This window comes from Panthera tigris, chromosome A3, assembly GCF_018350195.1.
Source record: "Panthera tigris isolate Pti1 chromosome A3, P.tigris_Pti1_mat1.1, whole genome shotgun sequence".
NCBI lineage: Eukaryota > Metazoa > Chordata > Mammalia > Carnivora > Felidae > Panthera > Panthera tigris.
In genome coordinates, this window is record NC_056662.1 from 51,446,344 (window position 1) to 51,454,030 (window position 7,687).

Below are 7,687 nucleotides of genomic sequence, written 5' to 3' on the forward strand. Positions count from 1 at the left end.
AGATGAGAGAAAGAGAGAGAGAGAGAGAAATAAGGCATATGGCTTTGGCTGATAACACCTTTTCAGGAGCTTCTGCTTCTGAATTCCCAACCCTTAAATCCTTCACTGGCACAGGAAGGGATTTGAGACCAGTGTACAACCATCAGAAGGATGCCAACTCCACATTCTGCACACATTCCGCTGCTATTCTGTGGTCCTGTGATATCTATGTGCACTGGCTACAGTGGTGACAGTGACGGGCTCACTCTCATGCACTGTGCCACCTGCACAGCACTGCTTACTATCCACCCAGGGCTTTCCTTGCTTTTAATTTTCACAATAATCCTGTGAAATACCATCATTACTCTCATTTTCTTTATTTAAATAAAATCTTTCATGAGAATATAACACACATACACAAAAGTGCCCACCATGTAAACACACCATGTGAGGTATAATAATACATTATCATAAAGTGAATGTCTGCATAACTTCCTCCCATGTCATGAGATTGAACACTGCCAGCCCTCAGAAGTCCTCCAATCACAAACCTCTCCCTAACTGCATACACAATCCTCTATTTTCTAGATAAATAAACTGTGACTCAGAAATGCGATTGCTTGGGATCACACCACCTGGACCCAAAAGGAAACTTGTCATCTCCTTTACACCTCAAGCACTTTCCAGCCAACCTGCTGCTTCTAGAAACAAGACTAGGCTGTGCCTTTCCATGTGCCACTCAAGGTGTCAGCTTCACACCTGGACAAAAAGCAACTCAAGTGTCCAATGATCTGGAGGAGCCCCTCACCTGAAGCCTAGATGGTGAGAAATCAGTTAGCTCCACGGCTCAAAGAAACAAGTGGCTATTTTCGTGGCAGGCTGAGAAGTAGAGGTAGGAGCTGGTCCAGGCACAGTGGGGTTGAAGGAGGCAGGCTTGTTTGTGTCTATCTCTTGTGGCTCCGGTGCTCCAACAAGTATTCCTACAGAACATAAAACAAGACGATGGTGAAAAGCTTTGCTCAGGCCTTCCTGAATCACTTTTTTAAATAGCTGACTAATACACATTTCTTCCCACCATACACCCCAGCTGTGTAGATCTAAAGTATTCTTCTCTGCAAGATCCCTGAAGAGGCAAGAACATGGTCCTGTGTGGAACTCTGTTCTTCTCCGTTCCAGTGACTGTGGTTGTTCCTTGCACTTGGGTCAGGATGAAGTTGAACTACAGTTCAGGCTCATGAAGAAGAGGCAAAGGGAAACCAGACCATCACTGTCAGAGCTTTCCAGCACAGGGATCTTTCACATATCACTCTCTGTCACTGATGGAGCCTGGACAGCCTTTATACAATCTCTCATAAAGGCCCTTCATCAACACAGTCTCAAGGGCCACCAAGCACAAAAAAATACTACTGTTGGTGTAACAGCAGCCTTACCTATGTCTGCATGATGGTGAAAAATATTTGGGGAAGAAGTTAACAATGTACCTGTAGCACAATGGATAACTGGACTGGACATTTCCCTGTGCCCTTGGTCTCAAGCCTGCTACTTGCCACACTGAGCTTTGAGTCTGAAAGCCCAGAGAATCACAGAAAGTAGAGGGGCTGGGTCTGCTATTCAGCTCTTCCCCTTACAGCTTACTTTTCTGAGACTCATTTTTTGCATCAGGAGGATGGGGATTCCTAAGATTCTTCTTCATGAGGTGGTTGTGAGAACAGATGAGATCAAGTATGTGAATGTGGTTGAAGACTGTAAGATGGAGAGATTAGGAATCCCAATCAGTGCCAGCACTTCTTGCCACATGGCTGGTGGGGCTGTTCTGCCTGCATCCCCTTCCTGTGGGTGGGCTTATCACTGTGATTTTCAAAGGAGTCTGACCCTGGGAGTCCCTCCCTTCTCCATTCCCCCCACCTGATGCTGGTCAGTTCTCACCAGCTTCAGCCAAGCACCTCTCACCTCGACCCTGACCATCCAAGGACTCAGACATTTCCACTGTGGATGCATTACACAAAACACTTTGCAGGGCAGGGCTGCACAGCATATCCACTGTGCCATGTACATTTATTTCTCTTTACAGAACAACCTAGTGACTCTTTCCTTCCACAGACCACACCTAGAAATTCCCTTCCTCCCCATCCCACAGCTATATATGTGTGTCTGTGTATACATATATACGTATATGCACATATACACATGTATATACACAAATACTTTGTATAAATGTATACACACACACAGACACACACACACACTACACTTAACACAAAATAGTGGAAGCATTTCTTTTAAAATCAGGAAGACGCCTGGGTGGCTCAGTTGGAGCCAAAAAGAAGCCATTACAATGAGTAAGTAAAAGTATTAGACAAAAAGAAAGATAGGTTCAATGGAGAAGATTTTTGGAGAAACTAACTTCACTGTCAACAGTAAGATTGGAAATGATACACTGGAGCACTAAATGAGTGCTAACGTGAAAACTAAACAAAATAAAGAGCCCCTGAAAACACTATGAGTGAATTCCCAAGTTTAAATAAATGTTGGGTACTACTTTGTTCCACTCCTTAAAGGAACAAAATTCAGGCTGGCCAGGGACTTCCTACTACTTTTCACTCCTATTAATATGATACTTTGTGTTGTCTTTTTCTTGTGGACAATCTTGTCAGAGATTTGCTTTAGTCTTTCAAAGCACCAGCTTTCAGTATTGATCCTTTGTTACATTGCTTATCTTTTAATATTCCTTCCTTCCACTTTATTTATACTTACTTTGTTGTTCTTATTCCATCTTCTCTATATGTTTGGTTCACATATTTTCAGCTTCTTCCTTTCTGATAATTCAACCCCACATTTCTGTGGAAAAATTACTTCAGTTAGTTGCATAATACAAGGTCTGGCAAGTAGCATATCATCCTTTAAAGTATTTTCTAATTTCCGGTATGATTTTTTGACCTTTCAGTTATTTAAAACAATGTCAATGCTCTCAATGTATGAGTATTTACATTATCTTTTTGTTACTGACCTCTAACAATTGCACATGGTCAGAAAATGTGCTCATTTTGAAATTGGTTCTTTGAAACTTAAGACTTGATTTATGGCCTAATACATGGTTAATTGTAGGAAATGTTCTGTGCACATTTAAAGAATGTGTATTTTGTTCAGTCAACATTCCATATACTCTTATATTAAGTTTATTGTCTTGTTCAAATCTTTTATATGCTTAGTACTTTTTATGACATGATTTATTGATTACTGAAAGAGATGTATGAAAATCTCCCCTTATAATAATGACCTATTTCTGATTTTCAAAAATTATTCACACTACTTGTATTTTAGAGTTGTACTTTTTTTCCCCCCTTTTCTTTTTCCTTTCTTTTTCTTTTTTTTTTTTTTTTGGATATGTCTTGTCCGTGTATCTTTTTTCTCCCACTGTTTTATTTTCACTCTTTCTGTGTCCTTATGTTTTTAGAATGGCTCTTGAAAACAATTTATAGCTGAATTTTTAAAATCCACTCCAATAATCATTGCCTCGACTGGTGAGTTTAATCCATTTATATTGATTGTGATTACTGATGTAATTGGATTAACTTCTACTATCTTATTTTATATAGATTTCCTTTTTTCCCTTATTTTTTTCATGCCTTCATTGGTAGAGTCCTCTACCTCTTTTATTAGTATAGAAATTATTGTTTTTAATCTTTTGGTGGTTTATCTAGAAATTTTAACATCATGTTTAATTTAAAAGTTTGAGTTACTTTGGTAAGCAACATAATAACTTAAAACACTTTAACTCTGGGGCACCTGGATGGCTCAGTCGGTTAAGCTTCCTACTTCAGCTCTGGACATGACCTCACTGTTTGTGAGTTCGAGCCTGGCATCAGGCCCTGTGCTGACAGCTGGGAGCCTGGAGCCTGCTTCAGATCCTCCCTCCCTCTCTCTCAGCCCCTCCACTGCTTGCACTCTCTCTCTCAAAAATAAGTAAAAATTAAAAAAAAATTTTTTTAAAAACAAAAGAACATTTTAACTCTAATTCTAGCTACCCCATTCCTGAGTTGCTGTTCGTGTCCTGGGTTTTAGTTCTTTTCTAACCAAATTAAATATGGCTATTTTATAAGTTGCTATAGTCACATTTACCATTTTCTTTGGTGTCATCTCACCTCTTCAACTTCCGGAGAGCATTTTGCTTCTTCCTAAAGTACATCCTTTAGAAATTCCCCTAAATGTAGTTTATTGGTAGTAAATATTTAGTTTCTCTGAAATGTCTTTATCTTGCCACTGTTCTTGAAAGATATTTTGAGGAGTAGGAAAATTCTACTTTGACAGTCATTGTTCTTTAGTACATTGAAAATATTCCACCATTTAATGGACCAGTTGTTGTTGAAAGTCATTTTTGATCTATGTTGCTGCTTTGAAATTAATCTGTCTTATCTCTGGCTGCTTTTAAGTTTCTACTCCGTCTTTGTTGTTCTTTCATTTTCTATGATGTTTTTATATCTTTGTTTTATCTTTCTGTTAATTCATTCGGGTTCTTGAACTAGGGATTCATATTTTTCATCAGTTCTCAATAATTTATTCTCAATCCTTATCATTTTTTCACACATTATATCTGCCCTATTCCCTCCTTCTGGAACCCATTTAACATGTATATTAGATCTCCTTATGCTTTTTCCTTCATTTATTACATCTTTTAGATTTTTGTTTCTTTATAGGCATTCTGTATAATTTCTATAACCAATTTTCTTCTAAACCATATCCATTGAATTTCTAATTCAATATTTTCACTTCTATGAAGTTACTTTTCAAAACTTACTAGCCGTTTTTCTACCTTTTGTTTCTTCATTAGATTTCTAATGACCTTGTTTCTTTAAACCTATTGAACGTACTTTATGTTGTAATTCGGTATCTCAATTGTGAGTCAATTTCTGCTCTCACTTATAGCTTTGTGTATGTGTGTTCACTGTGAACTCATGTTGCTCTGCACCTTATCTGAGTAAACTTCTAAGGTCTGGGATGCTTCTTCGATCAGGCACCTAAGGGTAACCAGTCTGGGACTCATTTCAACCAGATTCTCTGCTTAACTATTTTGACTGCCAACAAATTCAAGTCCCATGTCCATGTAAATGTGGACAGGTAGTTAGGAATTCCAGGAGAGATTTCCTTCCCAGAGTCAAAGCTGAGACAGGCATTCCCACTTTCTCCCTCTGCAGAATAGGGCTTTCCCTAATTCTATCACACACACTGTCCTTCAGGAGTCCTAACTTTATGCAGGGATCACTGGTTCAATCTACCATCTTGATCGTTTCAAGTCTTTGCCTTCTGCCCCATATGCCTACCTTGGCTACTAGTGATTGGCAGGTACCTGAGGGGAAACACTGGGCTCCAGTCCTCAATTACCCTTTTGATTTTATATTTATCATCATTTCGGGCCTCCAAGGAATTTTTTTACTTTGCCATTTGCTCAGGGGTGTGTGTGTGTGTGTGTGTGTGTGTGTGTGTGTGTGTGTGTGTGTGTGTATCCTCAACATTCTTAGCAGTACTGCACTTGGAGGATAAGTGTAGCATACCACACTGCTGGAAACAAAAATTTTCTATTTAACTTTATGTACTTTAGAAGTATTTCTTCTCTTATTCCCATAGAATTTGGATGTTGGGAGAGAAGGAAAATGCACGGCCTTGAGCCACAAGTATAATATGGCTAAAAATCTCGTATTGACTTTGTCCCCATTATCTCCCTTTGTGTAGATTACTTCTAGTCATATAAGTAATAGTGGCTTAGTTTAGCCAGCCTCTCAGGTCTCCCCGAGGCTGTTTCTTTTCCAATCTGTAAACTGGCAATGATTGTAAGACCCGTCTCAAAGTGCTTATAAGGATTAAATCATACATGTAAAAATGTAGATCACTGTCCAGTACTTAAAACAGTTAACAAATATTAGCTATGATTATTTTCAAAAACTTCTTTCTCTAATATTGCCTGGTTATTTGAAGTCCAGATACGCTTTAGAATTTTTTTTCAATTTCTAAAAAGAATTCTTTTAGAATTCTGACTGAAATTAATTTTGGTTGAAATATAGGAAGTAATTTGGGGAGATCTGACATCTCAACAAAATCAAGTCCCTTCATCCAGAAACATGGTATATCATTAAGTCTTCTTTGATATTCCTCAGCAAACATTTGGCAGTCCCTCATTTAGGTTCTGAACATTTCTATCATGTTTGTTTCATATTTTATAAAAGTTAATTAAATTATTAAATGCATTATTATAAGTAAAAACAATTTCTAATTATTTATTGCTGGAATATATAAAAGCTTTTGCTTTTAATATGTTTATTTTACAACTGGGTATCTTGATGAAGTTTTGTAAGAATCTTACCATTTTCCGGATAATCACATTTATCTGCAAATGATTGTTTTTTTCCTTTCCCAAAGTTACACTTCCTCACTGGACTCCTTAATTTTATTCCTAACCTTAAGCATGTATGTAGTGCTTCATAAATTTGTTGTTGATTTCATATTCCTTTAAGCATATATCAGGGATAGGAGTTGAATTATAACCTTTTAGGCATTTATTAAGACTGTGTGACTTTCCCCCTTTATTATAAAAATACACTAAAATATATTATTCTTACCAGAAAGCCAACTTTGTATTTCTTTTTTTTATAGTCAGTATTTTACTTTATTTTTTTTAATATGAAATTTATTGTCAAATTGGTTTCCATACAACACCCAGTGCTCATCCCAATAGGTGCCCTCCTCAATACCCATCACCCACCCACCCCTCCCTCCACCCCCCCCATAAACCCTCAGTTTGTTCTCAGTTTTTAGAAATCTCTTATGTTTTGGTTCCCTCCCTCTCTAACCATTTTTTTTCTTCCCCTCCCCCATGGTAGAACACCATTAAGTTAAGTTTCTCAGGATCCACATATGAGTGAAAACATATGGAGTCTGTCCTTCTCTGTATGACTTATTTCACTTAGCATAACACTCTCCATTTCCATCCACGTTGCTACAAAAGGTCATATTTCATTCTTTCTCATTGCCACGTAGTATTCCATTGTGTATATAAACCACAATTTCCAACTTTGTATTTCTAGAATGCATGCTAGCCTACTTGGTCATGGATTGTTCTGGTGATACATGGTTGGTATTGACTTGTTCATAATTCTTTAGACTTTTTAATCTGTTAAATTCTTTCCTACTTCCTTTGACAATTTTTGCTACTGGGTTCATGCTAACTGTATAAAATGAATTAGGATGCTTTTTCTACATTCTGGGACAGTTTAAACAGCTTTAAATATTTTCACCTTAAAATGTCAAAACAATTCTCCTGTAAAACACCTGGACTTGATGTCATTTTTAAAAAGAATTCTGGGATGCCTGGGTGGCTCAGTCGGTTAAGTGTCCGACTCTTGATTTTGGCTCAGATCATGATCTCATGCTTGTGAGATAAAGCTCTGTGTAGAATTCTGCACTGACAGCACAGAACCTGCTTGGGGTTCTCTCTCTCCCTCTCTCTCTGCGCCTCCCCTGCTCCCCACATGCATGCACACACTCTGTCTCAAAATAAATAAACTTAAAAAGAATTCTTCCGTAATTTTATCAAAGACTTCAATAATTTTCTATTGCATATTTCTTAATTTTTTTAGTATTTTTGAGAGAGAGAGAGACAAGAGTGTGAGTGGGGGAGGGTCAGAGAGAGAAGGAGACACAGAATCTGAAGCAGGCT

The 7,687-nt window shown here is 37.8% G+C and overlaps 1 long non-coding RNA gene across 1 annotated transcript; it reads right to left on the bottom strand.

Moving 5' to 3' along the window:
* Positions 1-786: 786 nt before the first annotated feature.
* On the bottom strand, positions 787-3,772 carry LOC107181153. The gene is made up of 2 exons (XR_001511957.2): positions 2,734-3,772; positions 787-959 (listed from the first exon to the last, which is right to left on the bottom strand). It is a non-coding gene; the product is annotated as an uncharacterized LOC107181153 (long non-coding RNA).
* Positions 3,773-7,687: the final 3,915 nt, after the last annotated feature.